A 6,048-nucleotide genomic window follows, 5' to 3' on the forward strand; every position below is an offset into this window, starting at 1 on the left:
ATGTTGGAGCTTCGTGTCTACTCGGACGACGTGAATTGTACAAGACCACATCATTATCCAAGGCAACTGTAAAACGACCATTGACCACTTTGTAGAGAAAAATTTCGTCAGAAATGAACCGCCTGGATTCAAGCATTGGAAGCTTGAGTCGCGCAAGTCGTTGTGGATAATCGACGTAATTCCAATTGAACTTTCGATAAAGCATTCGCGTAAACTTTCTCTGAACTCTCTCGATTTTCTCAATGGAATTCTGGTAAATCGGTGACCATACCACGGTGCAATACTCCACCTGACTACGAACATATGCCTTGTACAAAGTAATGATACTCTCAGGTTTACGGAACCGTTTGCAAGAACGGAAGATGAATCCCAACATCTGATACGCTTTCCTTGTAACTCTGTCAATGTGTTCGTTGAAATTCAATTTCTCGTCAAAGGTGACGCCCAAGTCTTTCTTCACTGAGACTCTTTCCAACACATCGCCAGAGACAACATAATCGTAGATCATTTTTACCGGTTTGAAAGTCATCGTAAGAACTGAGCATTTTTTCACGTTCAAATGAATTTTGTTGAAACAGCACCAGCGGCACAACGCATTGATGTCTTCCTGAAGCGCAATGCAGTCCTCAATGGACTCGATTTTACGGGAAATCTTCAGATCGTCCGCTAAATGAAGGCTGCTACTTTTCAGTTGTTCCACTAAGTCATTGACGAAAATCAAAAACAGCAACGGGCCCAAAACTGATCCCTGCGGCACTCCTGATTTCGGACGCATTAGAAAAGATCTCGAGTCACCCAGTACCACATATTGAGAGCGATTTGACAAGTAGGACTTAAACCATTCCAATAATGTACCACCAATGCCAAACGAGCGCAATTTCATGATCAATAGCCTATGGTCCACCATATCGAATGCCTTAGAGAAGTCCGTGTATATCGTGTCTACCTGCCCACCATTCATAACATTATGGCATAGAAACGTCATGTGATGTACCAAATTAGTCTGCACTGAACGCCCATAGAAGAACCCATGTTGACATGAACTGATTGATGATTTCACGAAGTCAAATACCATACGGAAGACCAATTTCTCAAAAATCTTAGCGCTAGCGCAAATGATGCTAACGGGACGGTAATTAGTGACGTCACATTTTTTTCCGGATTTGTAGATTGGTGAAATAAAGCTGAGTTTCCACAGACCTGGAAAGACACCCTCAGAAAGCGATTTATTAAAAATAATTGACAATGGTAATGACAGCGAATCTTTGAGTCGAACATAGAAAATTATCGGAATGTTATCAGGACTACTCATCTTATTACAATCGAAACTGCTCAAAATAGAATTCACATCCGATTCACTGATTGTGACATCATTCAAACGTAGGCGGTCAATCGACAAATCGTCAAAAATGTCGCTAGTATCTCCACTATCCTGGTAGACTGAATCGAAGAATCGTGCAAACAAATTACACGCCGAATCCTTATCGTTAACGCTAGATCTTCCGTGACTTAAATTGGCAGGCAAAGAATTCGTCTTTCTAATTGATTTAGTGTACGAAAAGAAACATTTCGAATTAGACTTCAAGTTATCTTCCGTATTTCTAATATAATCGTCATGACACTGAGATATAAGCTGTTTCACAGCACGCCTCAAGTTCTTGTATTCCTCAATGTCAACTGCATCTCCACTCTTCTTCTTCTTCCTGGCTTTAGCCTTCTTAGCAATCAACGTAATGAGTTCTTTAGAATACCAGCAAGGAAACCGTTTATCTTTACCCGTTGACTTCGGCAGTTTATCAATATGCTCATTAAGAATTTCATTAAACTTCTCGACGCACTGGCTAACAGTAAGGAAACAAAAAAGACTTACCCAATTAACGAGAGCAAGCCTTGAACTTAAGGTCACGTAATCAGATTTGAAGAAGTTAGTTTTACATGAGCGTTTTTCGTTCACATAACGTACTGGAGACGTCCGTACCGTGAAAGACAAAGCCGGATGATGATCGTCCTCACCCACGAGCGGGCAGCCAGAACGTTTCAGCTTAACGCACTCAGGATCCAAATTCGACAATACTAGATCCAGCGACCGATCGTTAACATTCCTTACGTGGTTAAACATACTAAGACCCGTCAAAGATTGCATCTCAACTACAGCGTGGGCTACATCATTTTTCAAATTAGACGCAATACAAACTTGCTCATCACCACAAACCCACGTTATAGAATCTTCTAGGTTATAGTCCCCACAAAACACAAACTTAGAATTCGGTTCCTCATTGATAACTATCTCATTAATCTTGTCAAAGTGAGGCTTATACGCAGACAGGACACTCCTACAGTCAATGTATTTGACATTGAAAAAAGTTTTACTACCATCGACATGATCAATCGCAACCCAGACATCTTCTCGATCAAGCTCAAACTCATGAACACGTCTCGATCGAACATTGCGCTTGACAGCAATCAAACATCCACCACCACGCGATTTACCGGTAATCAAAGGATCACGGTCTTTACGGTAGACTACGTATCGATCATCAAAAATTTCCCCATCCAAAACATGTTCATGTAGCCAGGTCTCGCACAAAATAATCACGTCATGATCACTCGCCAAAACGCAGTTCAAAAAGTTACCGGTTTTGGTCCTAAGACCTCTAGTATTTTGGTAGTACACTTTCAAAACCATTTTCGAAGTTACAAAAGAAATTACAGAATAGCACAACACAGCCAAAGGGAAACAAAATTTGTGGTCTTACGTTTGCGGTCTTACAGGAGTGTTTCCCCTAACTGGTTTTTTGTGCATTTAAAAAATTGAAATTAGAGCTCGGTCTTTCGTAAAGATTACTCGTTCAGTACCATTCAGGGCTTTCATGCGCATTCAAAAATTGAAATTACAAATCGGTCTTACGTAAAGATTCTTCGATAAGCAGAAAAAGCTGTAATAGATAGACTCACAAACGGTATTAGTGAATTAAGTTATAAGCAAGCCAGAATCTTTCGTTACATCATGATTTACCTCGGGTACACACAGAAAAAATTTTACACTCAGAAAATTGAGGTTATGTTGCCATACGAAAAAGTTGGTGATGATTATTCGCAATAATAACGATATTAATAAGCCATCCTCCAGCAAACCAATATCGCATAATGATTCATGAACAATTTAAACACAAATTCAATATTTGAAGTGAATCACAAATTGATCAAAATACACAAAATTTACAGAGCAACAAACACTTGTTCGGTATTATGCATGTGTACATCTTCTGCTACCGTCAGCATTGTGTTGTGCCGGAGCAGAAGGGTTTTGCCTCTGCCCCACAATCAAACTGAGTGTGCAAGGGCTTTTTATTTAAATTTTTTTCACGCTCACCGTGCGGATTGGAACACTTGACACAAGAATAGAAAAAAATTACAAATGCATCTCATAGTGGAAACTAACTAACAAAAGTTAAATGTATTGGATACTAAGAACGAAAGCGTAAAATCTTTCCCGCTTCCAATATTCCCCTCGGCAGAAACGATTAGCTGGCCTCTGCTCTCGTAAGTTGGTTCGGCAATAACGGTGTCTACGGTCGACATACTGAATTGTGGGTATACGTGACAAGACGAAAATGGGAATAGAAAGTGTAGAATGCGTGGTGTGAGAAAAAGTGTACGATCTTAGTTTGAAGTAAATGTGAGAATGGCATGCTGATTGATAGTGGTAATGCGAACGTACCGGGTGTGATGAATGCTTACGCCTTGAGGTGTAAGGAGGATGATGAGTAATGCAGTAATAGAATAAGAATACTAAAATAAGAGTAACTTTAAAAGAAAAATGATGACGAAGCTAGTAAAAAGTCAAACCTAATCCTCCCCTTTTTACCACACTCAGAAAACAATACAAGTAATGAAGTGAACCATGGACGTAAAAATAAAGTAGATGACGAAGGAAGGACACTTGAAACAAAATGAATATGAAAGAACTAAAAAGGTACAGAGCGTGACAAAATAAGAAAAGGTAAAATCAAAGGGAAAAGGTAATTGATAAAAGATGATAAAGTAGCTAGTCCGACCACATAGATCGAGCGACGGTGGTTGAGTTAGTTACCACAGAAAGTACTCTGTGGTATATAAGAAAATAGTAAACCAGAGTGGTGTGCCCTACACTGATAGCATTCAGAACACACATTAAGTTCGAAAGGTGAAAGTTGAACGGGGAGAGTGGAGACATACTAATGTGTGCTTTGAATGTAATCAAGGAGAACGAAAAGGGGGGATTAGGGTCTGACTCACAATCAAACCAAAATCCTCACGTCCAATGTTCTCATGGGATCGCTCACAGGAGCACGTTTTGGTTACTCAAGTCAAGTCAAGTCAAAGCAACCACAAACGCTGGTGATTGGAAAACTGTACCCACTAACTTTGGAGACATTTACAAGGGTTCGTTTGGATTGGTTGGTTGGTTTAAGGTTCCAGTTTGACTTTGTGAACTTTGTTTTCAGATTTTGAATTCAGCCTACAGCATGTTCAATATTTTAAAAAGTTTTCAGTAAATGAAATTGTTAATTAAAAGCTAAGCACTTAGTAGTGCTCAGCATCAATATTAGCTAAGAATTAGCCTATCACGTAAAGCCACACATAAAATTAAAATGTTAAAGCAATTATTAAATAATTGAGCTGAATGACATCGCCATAAAATTGTGAAAATTTCTGTAAGTATATCACACGGTTTCCCCATGCAAAAGTATTGATCAAATGCTTTCTTTGCCAGTAGAAGACGTGACAGTTGACACACAAGACTTGTAATTTTAATTTTAAATCAATGGAAAAAATGAGAGTGTGCACTGAATTTTAGCCACGTCAGTTCAGTTTTGATTTCTATTTGAAACTCTAACGTTCTATCGCGACAAGGCCGGCCCATTGATGCATTTAATTCAAATTCATAAAGTTATCGGTCTGATAATTTCTTCATTTTATTTGGTTGGTGTTTGGCATCGCGGAGTTAAGCCAACAGTGAAAGAGATGCGAATGAAACTATTTTACTACATATATTACCCTCTTTTCTTACTACTTATCGACTAGGTCCCGCCTGTTGGGTGGGTCAGATCCCTTGACTGTTTGTCTGAGCTTCTCAATGGTATTTTTATTGGCAATGATTTATTGATTTATTTCAATGAAATGTAATTTTGTATGTTGATGGTCACAAAAACAATTAGATGAAGAACTACTAGAACGGTCTAATACATCTCCCATTGATGTTTTAATTCTGTTTAGTTTCACTGAAAATCTTCGAAACTTTGTATGTAAAATACCCCGGTAAAAAATGACGTATGTTTTCAATAAAATAACGAGTCGTGTGAATTGCAAACTTCACACTCTTTAATTTAACAAAGGGCACAAATTTTAACATTTAACGTTTTTTCATCACATTTCCATACATTTTATATGCTTCCTACCGCGGGACGAAAGAAAAAAATGTAAACCCACGGGCCGAAAGTGACAGATATGCAAGCCCACGCGGCGAAAGCTTCGCTTTCGCCCCTTCGGCTTACATTTTTCTGTCACTTTCGGCCCTTGGGCTTACATTTTTCAACTTTCGTCCCCAGTAGGCAGCATATAAAACTTAATACGTAGCTCTTTCGTCCTCCTCAATCGATACGTAAATAACTATTTAATCATAGTGAACTTGTTTCTTTTGTAAAACCCATGACTTACAGTCAAGGGAATAATTGTCGGGGAATTTAAAAACGAAAGTAAAGATGAGGCGATATTCTTAGCGGAATTATCAATGAGTCCTGCACTTGCTATGCATACACCTTTGGCTTTTAATTTGGAAGCAGAACGAAATTCTTAATTTGTTGAATCGAGTTTGTGACTTCTCGATTCGAAACGATGAAGAATATAACATTTTTACCGAAAAAGTTCAAAGACTCATTAAATTTGTGATTGTGTTTATATTGGCTACAATTGTTGCTGGTTCTATATCGTCTACAGTTTTGCCGTTTCTTGGAAGTCAAAAAACATTATTTATGAAAATTGCGTTTCCTTTGGATTACAAGAACA

This window comes from Bradysia coprophila, unplaced genomic scaffold (genome assembly GCF_014529535.1).
Source record: "Bradysia coprophila strain Holo2 unplaced genomic scaffold, BU_Bcop_v1 contig_732, whole genome shotgun sequence".
Classification (NCBI taxonomy): Eukaryota; Metazoa; Arthropoda; class Insecta; order Diptera; family Sciaridae; genus Bradysia; species Bradysia coprophila.